Source organism: Alligator mississippiensis, chromosome 2, assembly GCF_030867095.1.
Source record: "Alligator mississippiensis isolate rAllMis1 chromosome 2, rAllMis1, whole genome shotgun sequence".
Lineage (NCBI taxonomy): Eukaryota > Metazoa > Chordata > Crocodylia > Alligatoridae > Alligator > Alligator mississippiensis.
The window spans coordinates 225,332,457-225,348,902 of record NC_081825.1 but is presented as its reverse complement, the minus strand read 5'-3'; the positions used below and the strand labels follow the sequence as shown (position 1 = coordinate 225,348,902).

Below are 16,446 nucleotides of genomic sequence, written 5' to 3'. Positions count from 1 at the left end.
TGATCTATTGAGGTCCCTTCCAACCCTAACATCTATGAACCTATGAATGTCTCAGGGAGCTCCCAGTCCCGGCTCCCTGATTGAGGTAGGGGACTTGGAAAGAGCTGCAGGGGAGAGCCAGGTCTCAGGCCCCTGCCCCAATTCACCAGTGGGGCAGCAAGTAGCAAGCCCCAAGTTAATAAGAAATCCCTGCCCAGCTGAGGGCTCACTGCTAGATGTCCCACAGGTAGATGGGGCAGGGGCCTGGGACCTGCCCCACCACTGCAGCTCTTTCCAAGTCCCCTACCTCAATCATGCAACTGGGGCATGGGCCTGGAAGCTGCCCCTGACTGGGACAGTTTCCAGCCCCTGTTCCACAATAGCAGGGCAAAGGCTGGAGAGCCTGTTCCCAGCTCAGCTCCGTGAGCATGGAGCTGGGCAGGGAATGGGCTCCCCAGACCCTGCCAGTAGGGAGCTCCCAGCACCAGCTCCACAACTGTGGAGGTCTTTATCTCCAGTACCGAACTCCACAGTTGTAGGGCTCAGGCTGGGAGATCCTTATCTCCCACCACCAGCTCCATGGTTGCAGGGCTGGCACTGGGAGATAAGGATCTCTCAGCCCAAGCCCCACAACAATGAAGCTGGTGCTGGGAAATAAGGATTTCCCAGTGCCAGCCCCACTGCCCCAGAGCTGGAGCTGAGAGATAAGGATCTCCTAGCCCCTGCTCCCCAATTGCAATCTTGGAGCAGGGGGGCTTGGAGCTCCCTGATGCTGAGGCAGGATGACATAGTCTCCGCCCAGGCTCTGATGGTGGAGCCTGTCCCAGCAGCAGGTGGCTCCCAGGGTCAGGGAGTAATCTCCCGCCCCCTGGTGGCTGGCTTACCAGGAGCACATTTGCTTCTGGTCAGGCATCTATACAAGCGCTACTGCACATTAAATACTCACGAATAACTACTTGTATCTGAAGGTAGCAAATTTACTCAGGAAATTTACTAATTAGTGAGGTTTGCTGCGCAGTAAGCATGTGCATAGCTTTCTACGCGGTAAACCAACTACACTACTGTGCAGTATGACATCCTGTGTAGACGCACCTAGTTTTCCCAAATGTAGGTAATGTCCAATGGTAAAGTTTCTCGGGCCCCACTCAGTCCCTGATCTAACCTCTCTTCTCTGAGTTGACAATTTCCACCAAAAAGGCCCAAAGGGGCTTCTTTGAGACCAATAATGATTTTTAAAGAACGCAAACAGCCAAGAGAATACTATTTGCACTATATTTGAATTCATAGGGGAACTAAGGCTACAAAATTCATTCACTTTTAAAAAAAGTCTATTTCTCAGTGAAACATAGGAATAGAAACCCTGTGGCTAGCTGTAAGTACTAGGGTAATTATTGGAAAGTGAGTCACAGAGAAATGAAGTCACTTGCCAATAATCACAAAGGAAGTGTGTAAGAAAGTTAGGAATTGAATGCAGAGCTCTGAGATTCCCCTTAAGTATCTTTAAGCACAACATTATCCTCAATCTTTACTTTGACTAATAATAATTATGAGTTCCTATTGATCTAGGCTTCATTTGAACAGGTAAAAGACTCAGTGTCCCAGTTTCAAACTTTGTTTTAATACACAAGTGTAAGCAGATCTATGTGGATAGGCACATGCACGTGTACTACCCCTCCCCCTCCACACCTCCCCCTTTCTTGCATCTCTATTTCTTAAGAAATCCCTAAGGAAATAAGGTTATTAGTTCTGACTGCTGTTGAGGTAAGACTTCAACTTTACTCAGCATTATAAAATGTGTAAATCAAAAACATATCTGCTTGCACAGACCTCAAACTAAGGAATTTAAATCCTTTATTCTTTCTCCAGTCTGTAGCTTACCCTCAGATTCAGTGTGATGATTAAGGCAGCTCTGCTTTTCTAATGTCACTTGGTGTAAACCCCCTCTTCTCTTGGCACAGCACTTTGAACAGGATGTAATTACACACAGAGGCCATGTTTACACACGCGCTTTACTTTGGAGTAGACTAATTAGCTGTGGAGTAAAGCATCACCATCTACACGTGTGATGGTATTAGGCTGTAAACTAATTTATGCCTGCGTAAGATAGAACTGTTGGGGACAGTACTATCTTGTGCTGGGGTAATTTACTGAGATGAAATGCATGTGTAGATGCTGACCATGGGCATGAATTGCACTGGATCAGCCCAGCCACCTGGAGACCAGACTCCTACCTGCCACCTAGCCCCATGGCTCTGCACTTTCAGCACCCACGTAGCCCCAGCCAGCCCCTCTACCTCATGATGCCAACAGTCAGAGCCTGGGGCTGACCTCCCCATACTCCCTACCAGCCTGGGCTGGCTCTGCCCTGGTTCAAAATTGCTGCTACCCTGGGCATACAGGCTGCACTCAGGAGTAGTTTACTTCGGCTCAAAATGTTCTGGAGTTTATTGCTTTGAATTAATTGCATGTGTAGATGCACCCAGTAGGATTTTGTTAACACCCGAGTGTTAGAATACTTAGGCACTTCTACACGTGCTCCAAGGGTGGGAGTGAGGTACTTTAATTGGAGCGGCTCCAAGAACGGCTCTAATTAAAGTGCTACAACATCTCATGTATTAGCATCCCCGCACTACAAAATAGTGACGGGGGTGTTTGAACTAAAGCTCATTTGACAAGCTTTATTTCAAGTGCCCCACTTCCATTTTGAAGTGCGGGGACATTAATACACAAGATGCAGAGGCTGGCTGCAACATGGTAATTACCACACTCCAGCAGACTTGAGTAATTACAGCACATCAGAACAGCCCCACAGCATGGCTATAGGCACCCATTATCTCTAGCTGATAATAAGGACATTTCTAGTTCCAATTTACTTCCTCATTATTAACTCATATTTAAATGCCTGTGAGCTCCCAGTTCCACAGGAAAGCAGGCCCATCCTAAACAGGTCCAGGGCATCAGCTGTTGCTAACAGGGGGAGTGAAGAGTCTATGAAAGTTGATCATCAAGGGAATGTTCAGAGCAGGACTCAGAGTTGATATGTGCCCACACGACACACAGGCACCTCACTGAAATAACTCTTGTTCTCTAGTCTCATCTTTCATTAATATAAAATAAATTAATATATCATTCTCTAGCTGTCAGCACTGGAAAGAAAGTCTTATAATGTGAGCTGAGTGTAACCAATGCCAGGATGCCTGAGAGCCTGCAGGGAGCCTGCAACTATAACACTGAGAGATGAACTGGCCCATTTATCTCAATGGGTGTTAACTCTGATATCCAGTAATGATTGCTTAAATGTCAAAAATTGTCAACTACTTCATTCCTCATGTAAGAGAGGAGCAGGAGGGGTCACTGTTCTGCACCACTTACTGTGAGTGACGTCTCATTTTGGAAGCATAACTGTGTAGTTCTTGGGAGAGAGCGGCACTCTTCCTGTAGCAAGAAAGGGCTAACTGGAAAGAGTATAGTTCTGTTCACAAATCTCCAGAGGTTCAGCCAAAATTAAGGAGTGCAGGATTGCTCAGAGAGCAGCCACAATCATACTTTGAACAACAGAGTTCCAGCCTGCAAGGGACTGGGGGGAGTGGGAGGAGTGAGTACACTCCCCCTGGGAGTGCATGCAGAAGCATGGAGCCAGCCCCCTCTCTCCCCACCCGCCCAAGCCCACAGTGGGTAGCCTGCACCCACCTCCCGCCATCAGCTCCATTCTAGCTGTGCTGCCATGGGGGGGGGGGGGGGGGGGGGGGGGGGAGAGGGGAAGAGCTGGGCTCCATACTCCTCTACGCTGAAGCAGCTACTGCCGCCACCTCCCATGGGTGGCAGCCGGGGTTTGGCAGGGGGATGCGGACCCGAGTCCCTGGCAGCTGTGGGCCCCCTCCGGCAAGGCTGGGGGTGGGCAGGGGGCTGGGGGTGGGGGGCGAGGGGCAGAAGCAAGTCTGTGGGGGCTGTGGAGGGAAGTGAGGGGCACCAGCAGGGCTGGGAGGCTGTGACTTGGGAGTGAAGTGCCTGGACCTGCATTCTGTGAGCTAAGGAGACAGAGGAAGTTCAGATTTTCTTTGATAAATATCCCAAAACTAAATACTAAAAGTTAGAGGTATTTAGAATTTATTTTATTATAGTTATTGAGGCATTGGTAGGCTTGCAAATTGCTTTAAAATTGTAAATATATCAATAAGACGTTGTGGTCAACTAATACGTGTATGTGTGTGTATATATATATATATATATATATATATATATATATATATATAGCTGTGTTTCATTTTTTGAGCTTCTAATCAGAGAATTTGCGATTTTTTATCAGAGAAAACCAGGATCCCTACTGATGACTTTTGCCCCTAACACTGCAGCTGAGTTTTAGTATTTTCTTCACTTAGTGTTATCTAGTAAACTGCAACTAGAGCATCTAGATGAAATCCACAGCATACACCAAGGCAGGCATATGCACTGCACAATCCACTTTGATTCCTCTTGTACATATACTCCATGCACAAAAGAAGAACAAACCTCATGAAGAGAAGTTGACAGTAAATATCTATTTTCTAAAAGAACTTAGTGTAATGCTTCTTTTCCTATTGGTAAGCAGACCTGTGTGGAAGCTCAAACAATAGCTCAGCCTGAGAGGTGAAGTAAAAACAAAAAATTCCCTGCTGGCCCTCATCCCCCATTTCCTTTTGGTTGTGTGTCTGCACTGAAAGAGGTCAATAGTTCCCAGCTTGAGAAATGCAGCTTTTGAAAGGACTATCCCCAGGATCTTAATTTGAAGTGTGACTTGTACTCCACAACATCAACTCTAATGCAGTCCTTTTAAAAGCCAGCACAAAGATAAATGTACGAGAGAGAGAGTGTCTGAGAGTACATGTGACATCTACTACCCAATTCTTCTTCCCAGGGTAGCTGAAACCCCTGGTGGAGTTGAGTCTGCCAAGGAAAGCAGAAATGGAAAATGCCAGCTGCAGATGTTGTAAAGCTCTATGGATCATTACACCTTGCTTCAGTCACCACTTTCTCCTCCTTTAAAACATACTACAAATAGACATGAAGCAGCAGACCACTGAAAAGACAGCTGAAGAGAAATTATAAGTGATTACAGCATTTAAAAACAATGGGTAATTTGGCTTTGGGCTTAACAGACAAAACTTCTTCCTTTCCAAACATACTAAATCCATGTAACTCTATCCCTCAGGCTTAAGAAATACTGTTCTGATAAGTACAGTAAAAATTCACAGAATTTATTAAATTGACTGGGTCTATAAATCATTTTGAGATCACAATTTAAAAGCTTAGGCTTTGCTACATGGAAAAAACAGCCCAGTATGATAACTATACCATATTTTTCAAAATAAGAACATGCCCGATTCACACTAAAAATGTGCTTTTAAATGGAAGTGGATTACAGAGACACAGTTGGGCATTTTTTTGCCTTTGGTAGTGACAGTGCATAGGGCTGTGGCAGCAGCTGGGCTTCTACCAGTGGCACCAGGCCAGCAACAGCAGCAGGAGCTATTTTTTTGTCCCTCCAAGTCAATTCCCAGAGCTCAGAGCTCTCACAGGCATAGGTGAACCAGGCAGCTGCCCGGGGCCCAGACAGAAAGAAGGCCTGAAAATGGTAATTTGAAAATTATTATTACCATTATCTTTGGCAAAGGGGGGCCTGATACTAAAGGTTTGCCTGGGGCTGCCAGGAGTCTAGGTACAGTGCTGCCAGAGCTGGTGCCTCACATAGCTCATTTAGTTACACTACTGATGGAGTAACCTAAAATCTGAAAAGACAATCCTAGTTCAGAATCAGAATATGAGTGTGCTCACCAGGGGAATTACTGCAGAATAGCCATTGCACTTTAAACTCATACCAACACTTATCTCACAACAGTGTTCCCATGCAGACAGGCCCTATCCTCCTAGTCCCCAGGAGCTTCTGACAGTATGTGACTGATCAAGCTATTGACCATTCTGGCCCAGATGGTCCCAGACTTACAAAGAGTAAAATGTTGCTGTTCTTCCATGGAGAGAAAGGACTGTTCTCCCCTCATGCACAGAAAAAGGGACCCAAAGGATAAAAGACAGAATTAGGAAAGGGAAAATGGGGACTGACAAGCAGGCAAAACCTCCCTACCATTGGAACTGTTTTCCAAAGGCAAGTCCCCTCCTTTGTTTGACTATCTGAAAACCCGGTGAGAACTTCAGGAAAGATCCTTCCTTCTGCCCTTTTTGGATAAACCAAAATAGGATTATTTAGGGCTTTTCCAGGTTTCTACACTGAAAGAGGCCACAGACTTCATTCATCTAAGAAAGGCCACTGTACTGGGGAAACACAGGGAGATCCCTCAGCAATGTCAAAACAGATGATGTTAGGTTCTAAATGGAGTCAAGAAGTGTTTAAGCTTCAGAGACAAAACTGGCCCAACCAGTCTGCAGTGGGAGAAAACATATTTCTCTTCCTTGATGCTGTCCTTCCTCCTGGTGTCTGACTACATTATTCTTTGCCTTTCTATGCCATAAATAAAGGTAGGTGACAAAGCTCCCACATTACTGAGCAGAACTCTGAAGGGCTTGTGGCACAGAGCAGAGTAGTTTAGGTGGACCAGTAGCTATGGGCAGACACACAATATCTGACAGACAGAAGGCAAGTTTGTGGTCTTTCACATATACAAAACTATAAACTTACCTGCTAGACAAGACACAAAATGCAGCCCTGTGGTGCCTTTAAACAGGGAGCTGTGTTTATGTGCAGCCTTCACAACACAAAAAACCCAAACCCTCCCATCACCAACAACTAATTGTGCCTGCCATGGTCAGGGGTTAAGAGGGAAATAAACAGATTGATTCTATTAGACTTTGGACTAGTCTCCCCAGGGAAACAGGGGAAATCCCATAATTTAAAACAAGACTAGGGAGCATACTGCAGGGAGCAATGTTGCATTAGCTAGAAACTAGGAAACTACGCCCCTCTCCTGTCTTGTAGCTCCAGTTTCCTTGATTCAGCACAGTGAGAGTGGTGTAAGTGATGGTTCTTGAGGGCAAGAAAACAAACATTGGAAGGAAATGTAACGGAAATTTGGGTCAATCAACCTGAAACATTTCATCCCACCTGAAGTGAAATACTTTATTTGTATCTGGACTCTTTTAAATGCTCTTTTAGATTTACATCAATTTAAAAAAAAACATGGTTTGAAATGGGGAGAAAAAACACAAAACATTTTGTTTCAGCAGTATTAAAATGCAATATTTAGACTTTCTGGACTTTTTCCCCATTTTTTTTTTCCAGGAGAAAATATATGCTCAAGTTCACTTAAATTCATGAACAATTTTGATCTCCCCAAAACTTCAGTTCTCTTTAAAATGAAATTCATCTGCTGGTTAGAGAAGTGGGCAGAGATCAATAGGATGCAGTTCAACAAGGACAAGTGCAAGGTGCTGCACCTAGGGCGAAGGAATCACCAGCAGACCTACAGGCTGGGGGATGACCTTTTAAGCAGCACAGCAGCAGGAAGAGATCTCGGCACCGTTGTCGACTCCAAGATGAACATGAGTCATCAATGTGACGAAGTAATTAGCAGAGGTAACTGCACTTTGTCATGCATTAGTAGGTGCATCACGAGCAGGTCCAGGGAGGGGATGCTCCCCCTCTATGCAGCAATGGTCAGGTCGCAGCTAGAGTACTGTGCCCAATTCTGAGTGCTGCAATTCAAGAAGGATGTGGACAACCTTGAGAGGGTCCAGAGGAGGGCCACTTGTATGGTTAGAGGCCTGCAGGGAAGGCCTTATGAGAAAAGGCTGAGGGACCTGGACCTTTTCAGCCTCTGCAAGAGAAGACTGAGGGGGGATCTTGTGGCAGCATATGAATTCACCCGGGGCGGGGAACGAAGGAGGGACAGCAGGGAAGGAGGATGCTCTGTTTATCCCTTGGAATAACCAGAAACAATGGCCACAAGCTGATGGACAGTAGGTTTAGGCTAGACATCAGAAAGAACTCTACACAGTTAGGGCCACCAGAATCTGGAACGGGCTTCCAAGGGAGGTGGTGCTCTCCCCTATCTTGGGGGTCTTCAAGAGGAGACTGGACAGGTACCTGGCTGGGGTCACATAACCCCAGCACTTTTTCCTGTCCCTGGCAGAGGGTCGGACTCAATGATCCTTTGAGGTCCCTTCTGACCCTAGCATCTATGAATCTATGAATGCAAATCTTCCCCAACAGCTGTGGTAGGAATCAGCAATGCAGCCACTCCAGAGAAAACGTCATCCCCAAATGGTGTAGTGAACAGCCACCCAAAGCCTGATCTCAGAGCCCGCAGGGTCAGATATGTCATCTACCTCATTTACCTCAGTACTAGCAAACTTTCAGAGCAGCACTTGTTCTTTTCCAGAAGTCAGGTCAAGGTAAACATGCATCAGTCAGGATCCTCAGCACCCCGATGGTGTGTCCAGGAGGGCTGACAGGAACAAATGGAACAACATAAACAAAATACCAGAACTGCAGGCCATACAATCAAGAGCTAGGAGACTGCAGCCTTCACTTAGTCGCTTCTGCTTACGCAGGTGCAGGTCAGAATTTCCTTACACATCTATATGACACAATGAAAATACAAAACTTCCTCTGGAATAAATCCAGCAAATTCCCTCTTGGGATAATCCTCTTCCCTACTCCCTCCCCAAGGCCAAGCCCAAGCCCAAGTAGCCTGGTCACAACAGGGTCGGAAACTTAATGAGAAGGAGGAATCTCCCAAGTGAGGTATGAAGCAAAGCCAAGTTGCTCTGAATTCACAACTGCTGCTCTAAGAGGATAGCAGCCACCAGCCAGGTTATAAGGCAGGGGTGGGCTCATGGGCTAGATGCAGCCTGTCAACAGATTTGATCTGGTCCACAGGTGTCAGCTAACTGGAGATGGTCCATGGGTGGCCAGCAGTGCCAGCTCTGGCTGCCACATGGTGCCAGGTGGGCAGGCAGGTCTGTTTTCACTGTACCAGGTGGGCCCACTTCCTCCCAGCAGCATCAGCTATGGACCTGGGCAGGGGCTTCAGCTGTGGTGGGAAGGCGGGCAGTGGCGTCAGCTGTGGACACCGTCAGCGGGTTCAGGAGCCTTGGCATGGAACCCCTCCCACCCCCCACAGCATCCACAACTGATGCTAGTGCCCTCCTGGTGCAACAGAAGCTCCCACCTGGAGCTTAGACTCAGAACCTGCCAGTGCCATCAGTTGTGGGCCCAGGCAGGAGCTTCTGCTGTGGTGGTGTCAGCTGTGGACACCACCAGCAGGTTTCGCTTTGGGGCACTGGAACCTGATGGCTATGCCTACAGCTGATGCTGCCATCGCCCACTGCACTGGAAGTCCCTATCTGGTCTACATCTGAGTGTTGGGGCTCATAGCAAACTACAGCTCCATCCCAGTTCTAGAAGGAGGGAAACAGAGAGAGAAAGAGACATGTGGCCCTTGACAGGTCACTAAAACTCATTAATTGCCCCCCCTCCGTTATAAGGAGTTGCCTGGCTACTGAATTTGCTTCCCTGACCTTTGTGCCTTGGGCCAGAATGGAAGAGGCACTTCTACTAGAGTGAAAGGAAAGAAAGGTGGATGTGATTAGATCTAAATAGTAGGCTGAACCAGTCACCTGAAAGGTGAGGATGAGGAGTTTTAATTTAATGCAGTAGAGAATGGGGCTACTGAGCAAGAGAGTTCTATGGTCAAATTGCAGGGAAAAATGATTTTAGCAGCCATATTTTAGACACACTGGGTGCATCTACATGTGCGCTTTACTGCAGAGTTGACTAAATAGCATCACAGTAAAGTATCACCATCTACATGTACGCTGGTATTAGGGCACAGTAAATTAATAAACTCCACCATAAGATAATACTGATCAGGACAGTACTATCTTACAGTGGAGTACTTACCTGTAGATGGTAACAGGGGCTGGCTGAGGCACCACGGTGCTAAAGTGCAGTGGCTGCCCGCTGGCTAGCCCCGTACTGTAGCACCCTTTTGCCCCAGCCAGCCCCTCTACCCCCCGAAGCCACTACCCAGAGCCCGGGGCTGAACCCCCAGACACATTGCCAGCCCCAGGGCTGCTCTGCCCCAGCTCAAACTGCTGCGGTCCAGGGCACACATGCAGATGCTGTGCCCAGGAGCAGCTGACCCCAACACGAACTGCAGTGGAGTTCATCACAGCACCTTAATAGAATGTGTAGATGCGCCCACTAGAGCATAGTGACACAGTTATCAGGAAGGCTGGAGAGGAAAAGGGCCTGCGATATAAGCATACAAAGAAGCTATGGGAAGGCAAGAGATGGTGTGAATTCACAGTGTGTCTGCTACTCCATGGTAACTGTCTGCATGCATGCTCTTACCACATAGTAAATGCAGGACAGTTCACATCATTTTCACTGGGATGTAGGCTAACTCACATTTACCATAGGATAACACTGTGCTCAGAAAATTACTGTAGAGTCACTGACCCACCTGTCAGTCAAGGGCCTTTTGGGAGGCAGGAGGTAGAGGTAAGTCACCTCGGATCCTGTCACTTCCCCCTTGGTCAGAGAGGAAGAGCACACGTTGTACACAACAACCATGTATCTGTCCTCCTCTATGAACCAGCACTGTGGCAAGATCTCATTCCCACTGCCAGATGGGATTCAGATATAAAGCTGGCACAACAAGGGCCTATTTCATGTTTACAGAGTTCCTTCTTCTCTCACTTTCCCCTTTCACCTTGCTTCTCTGCTCTCCTCTGACTAAAACAGCTCCACCATCCCAAATGCCTTCTCTAGAGCCTGATGGCACATCCATGTCTGGGGAATGAGGCTTGCACTTCACAGGAAGCCAAAGTATATAAAACTCACCCAGGACTTAGAAGAAAAGATAGAATACAGTGTCTTTCTAACAACTACATGAGCTAATCTCTATAAAATACCAAGACAGTGCTACACATTGTGTACCAACAATCCCTCCTTCCCTGTTGTGCTCTCCAGATGAGCTGGCTAGCATGAGCTAGCACACTGTTTATTTTGCTAGGCAGCAAAATGCAAATGCCATTAGCTTTCAGCAAGCTGGTGAGTGCTACTGTCACGCCAGACCGCGTCAAATTAGATTCTATCATGCACATTGGTATCAGCCTTCCTCCTCATAACACCCTGCCCTTCCCTGGAGAAGTGAATACTTTAGACTGTAAATTTAAACAAATGGAAGTGAAAAATCTGAGACCAGAACTTTGAAGGCTAGGGCCTAAGTTTCAGGTACCCTGATTTGTGACACACACTAGGCCTGAGCGAAGAAGCAAGTATTCACTTCAGATGTGGATTTGGCTAATTCAGAGGGACAGTGATTCAATCTGGAGATTCAAATCACTGTTCCAATTCGATTCAGCTGAATCAGATCCAAAGATTTGGTGCAGTTTCGGAGATTCAGCCATAGACTAAACAGGCAGCAGTCCTCACCATGCTGGACACAGCTGCCTCCAGCTGGTAAGTCTGTTGTGGTGGGTGGAGGGGGGAGAGAAGGGGCGTGGGAGAGGGAGGGATTGGGGCTGGGGTTGGGAGAAGCTACCCAGCCGGGGCAGGAGGTGTGGCACTCGGAGAGTGGGGAAGGAGGAGCAGGATGCAGGCATGGTAGTGCTTGGAATCGGGGCTATGCCCTGCTGCTGCTTGCCTAGCTGGGGCGGGTGGGATGTGGGCATGGCTTGCTCCAGGCAGAAGGGGGCAAGTGGTGGCAGGGCATAGCCCCCACTCCCAGCAGTGCCATGGCCGCATCCTGCACCCCCCTGTCCCGGCTGGGCAAGCAGCCGCAGTGCCCGCCCCCCTGCACTGGTTGGGCAAGCGGCAGCAGCACCCACCCGTGCCAGCTGGAAAAGAGGCAGCAATGCCTCCCTCCCCCCCCCCCCCCCACTGGCTGGGCAAGCGGCGGTAGGGCAGATCCCCCACTCCCAGCACTGATGCGGACATAGCACTGCTGGGAGTGGGGGCTATGCCCTGCTGTCATTTTCCCAGCTGGGGTGGGGGGACCGGGCACTATTCAGGCATGGCTCACTCCAGGCAGAAGGGGGCAAGTGGCAGCAGGGCATAGCCCATACTCCCAGCACTGCCTCATTTGCATCAGCACTGGGAGTGGGGTTCTGTCCTGCTGGCGCTTCCCCAGCCAGTGGGGGGGAGGGGGGCAGGCACTGCCGCGGCTTGCTCAGCCAGTGCAGGGGGATGGGCACTGCCACTGTTTGCTAGCCAGCACAGGGGGGCATGAGGGGGGTGTGGGGGGGGGGTTTGGGCGCTGCCGCCACTTACCTAGTCGGGGGGGGGGGGGGGGGACAGGTGCTGCCGTCGCTTGCTCAGCTGGGCCGGGGAGGTGCAGGATGTGGGTGCAGTATTGCTGGGAGTGGGGGTTACGTCCTGCTGCCGCTTGCCCCCTTCCACCCAGAGAGAGCTGTGCCCACATGCGCTCCCCCCCCCAGCTGGGCAAGCGGCAGCAGGGCATAGCCCCCACTCCAAGTGCTGCTGCACCTGCATCCCACACCCCTCCTCCCATGCCCCACTCCCTGGCTGGGCAGCTTGTCCCAGGCCCAATCCCTCCCTCCCCCATTCCCCTTGTCTCCCCCCTCTGCCCACCACCATGGATTTACCAGCTGGAGGCAGCTGTGTCCAGCATGGTGAGGACTGCTGCCTGTTCAGTCTATGGCCGAATCTCTGAAGTGGCGTCAAATCTTTTCTGAGTCAATTCGGAGGCTTCTGATTCGATTCAGAGTTTTTAATAGGACTCCCAATTCGATTCAGATTAGGAGATTCAGTTGCCGAATCAGGCCGAATCTCCTACGAATCGAATTGGCTACCTAGCTTTGCACAGCCCTGACACACACATATATCTATCCCATGCAATGCACTTGGTATTCATAAAAACAGTAGCAGTCTGGTGGTTAGAACAGAGGGACTAAGCATCAGGAAGACTAGCTTCTATTCCTGGCTGTGACAATGGGTTGCCATGTGATTTTGTGTCACTTAATTAGGGACATATTTTCAGGTGAATCTGTGCCTTCACATACATACCCATACAAACTTCATCCCTGCACAACAGTGGTTCATGCACCTATGGCTGTTATGTATTCCAAGCTTATGAACTTCTGCAAGTCCTGGTCTACTTAGAGGAAAAGAGTAAGCAGTGGCATAAGTCCTGGTGTTTGCACATACAACGTGCCATTGTGCACAGTTCTGGACACCACCCATTGGAAACCGATGCCATTAACATTCTAAGTCCCGTTCCTTCAAATAGGCAAGAGAGATGGCTTCCTGGCCCTGGGAGCAATGTTCCCTCTAAGGAGCAGCGGTCCATGAGCGCACCACCTCAGTCTGGCATGGGACACTTACCAAAGGGGCCTGGGTCCAGGGGCTGGAGGCTGGAGCTGCAGGCTGGGGCCGGAGGCTGGGGGCCAGAGGCTTGGGCCAGGGGCCAGAGCTGGAAGCCAGGGGCTGGAGCTGGGAGCTGGTGGCTGGGGCAAGGGGCCGGGAGCTGGGAACCAGGGCCAGGGGCCGGGAGACAGGGACCAGGGGGCCAGGGGCCAGAGCTGGGGGCCAGGGGCTGGAACCGGGGGCTGGATGGCTGGAGGCTGGATCCGGGGGCCAGGGGCAGGAGCCGGAGCCGGAGCCTGGCGCAGGCTTGCCGGCTCTGGGGAAGTGCTCCGCTCCCCCGCATCAGGGCTGGGGAGTGGAGCACTTTCCCAGAGCCGGCGGAGCCTGCACCAGCCTCCATCCCTGCCTTGCCTCACCTCCAGGAGGAGCCTCTGCCTGCCCCAGTGAGGCTCCGCCACCTTTGGAACACTGCTTCTCTCCCAGGCCCTGACGGCACGTGCCTCCTCGCTCCCTGAGGCCATGCAGGGGAGTGGAGCAGTGTCCCAGAGCCAGCGGAGCCTCACCGGGACAGGCAGCGGCTCCTCCCTGAGGTGAGGCAAGGCAGGTATGGAGGCTGGCGTGGGTGGCTGGCACGGGCTCCTCCGGCTCTGGGGAAGTGCTCCACTCCCCAGCCCTGATGCAGGGGAGCAGAGCACTACACTCCCCCGCATCAGTGCCAGGGAGTGGAGCACTTCCCAGGAGCCAGAGGAGCCCATGCCAACCTCTCTTGGTGTGTGGCCTTGAAAAGGCTGTGTGGGGCCACACTTTTAGTTGTGTGTGGCCATGCACGCACACACCTTAGAGGGAAAGTTGCCTGGGAGTATTATATAGTTTAATGCATTCATGTCTGTGAAATGTTTGGTAATCATCAGATGGAACGTGTCAAATGCCAGTGAACAGACAACCATGAGCCATCAAAAATGATTCAATGACATTTTTTACTAACAACTTTCCTTTCCATTAGACAGAAACAGTGCTGCCCTTATAGGCAACAACCATCCACTGCTTGCTTCTATTTCAACTGATGCTCCACTGTAACTGGCAATAGGGAGCTGTAATATACTTAGGGTCACTAACATTTTATTTTGAGCTTTGGGGATGCATATGCAGGAGAGAGATGGATGTTTGTACCTTCCATCAACTCTAATCATGGAACATTAGAGATAGATGAGGCCTCTCAGGTCACCTAAATCTTCCTACCCAACAAAAGATTCTTCCTTGCATTCCTCTATATTTTGTCCAATCTCTGCTGGAATGATTCAAGCAATGGGATTACCTTTGCTTCACTTGGCAGACTATTGGAAAATCTAATAGATATAAATAATGGTTAAAGTAGATGAAAATGGGAATGAGACAGGAGCCTCTTGCATCACCTCTGAGTGAACAGAAGCTGTGGAGGACCCTATCCAAGCCAAAAAGAGTTCAAGGAAGTTGTTATCTTCTTCCTCCACAGCCCCTTAGTTTTAACCCCTGCATGTAAATTGCCCTTCCCTTGGTTATCAAAAGAAGAGGAGGGCTAATGGACTGCATTTTTTGTGATGAAAAATGAAAACACAATACTGAATTACTCATGTATGAGTTGCACAGCATAATATCCATTGCTTTGTGGACATTCCCAATACCTCTCCATCCGTGTCCTATCTCCCTTCATGCTATATGATAATACATGTCATACCCCCTTGCAATTGTTGTAACATACAATGTGATTATATACAAAAGATAAATTAAAAACACATCACACGTGTTTCAGAAATGGCAGGAATTGGGAACCTTGGGAATTAGGAATCTTCCAGTCTTGGCTCTGGATGAGGATGGGTTTCATTGGATATTCTTCCACTTATTCCCTGCTCCAAGCTCATCTCCTCATGTCCTGTCCTGTTTCTTCTCTACTGCTACCCCTCCCTCCACCTCCATCCTTTCTAGACATCTAGCCAGTCCTAGTCTCTACTCTTCAGTCCTTCCACCCCAGTCCTAGTCTTCTTTCCAAACTGAGAGGCAACCCAATCTATCCTCCCCTATGCAAATTAACTCATGTATGGCACTAGCATAGATAGAGCTACACTGCTTTTAGGTCAAGAGGTGACCCACCCCCGAATAGCGTGGGCATCACTACTCTGCTATGTACCACAGACATGACTTAAGTTTCATTTTCAATCTGTGCCCCTGATTAAGGTACTAGATGTCAGGTCAATTTACTTTGTAGCTTCTCCCCACTATGTTTTTGTCTCAAATTCTGTGCCCTCAAATGCAGTTACAGTAGGCAGGGTGTGGGAAGGAAAGTGAGAGGAAACAGGTCTTCCCAAACCAAGATGAATGTAAGTGTCATAGTCCTTGGGCTTTCAACCATGATCCATGGTGCCCGCAGCCAGAGAACCAGACTGCAGCACCACTTGCAGACTAGCCACATGCTTGCTCCAGCTGAGTTTGGGTCTTCCTAATAAGAGGACAGGTGACTTGGCAGGTTCAATGGGGGCCACAAGCCCAAGACCCTTCAGGGCCTTGTCACTGCAACAATACTCTTAGTACCCCTGCTGTGGAGCTCTTTGCCTGACTCCTGTATTCCTGCTCCTGTCTTGGACCTCCCAGCTTTAATCCCTCACTACTGCCTTGACCCTGAGCTTCTTGACTCTGCTGCTGAATCTTGGCGTGTCTCTCTGATGCAAATCTCTGCCTTGCTCCTGTCTCCCCTCTGCCTTGGACTCTCCTGCCCTGCCTCCAGCCTTGTTCCAGTTTTATTTTTGCCTTGCCCCTGCCTTATTTCTGCCTTTGACCCCAACGCCTCGCCCCCAATCCTGCAAATTGGATTCTTTGGCTCGTGACCTCTGACCTGGCCCTGAACACAAATCTCAGTCAACTACTGTTGTGATATACTGGGCTCAGACTAATACCCAGTATTGTGACCTTTGGCTTTGGCTTCTGGACTTATAGTATTGTTGACTCAGTTTCTGAGCTTTGAACCCCCACGGCCAAGTTGTACACATCACAGTAGGTCCTGCAGCTTGTAAACCTATAGGCGTCTGCAGTATGGAAGCAGATTAATCAAACTGATTAGTCCCTTGCCCTCCCCAACATCAAAATGCAACATGGCAATGTGTAGGAAACTA

General features: G+C 49.1%; 1 protein-coding gene across 8 annotated transcripts in view; it reads right to left on the bottom strand.

The window, feature by feature from the left end:
• TSPAN18 (tetraspanin 18) overlaps positions 1-16,446 on the bottom strand; it is a 210,595-nt gene that overhangs the window by 88,145 nt on the left and 106,004 nt on the right. For 4 of the 8 annotated variants that reach the window (XM_059722773.1, XM_059722772.1, XM_059722774.1 and 1 more), the window contains one exon: positions 8,305-8,414. The exons of the other annotated variants lie outside the window; for them this stretch is intronic. The gene's annotated coding sequence lies outside the window, so the exon portion shown is untranslated. The remainder of the gene's footprint in view (positions 1-8,304; positions 8,415-16,446) is intronic. 8 annotated transcript variants of the gene reach the window in all.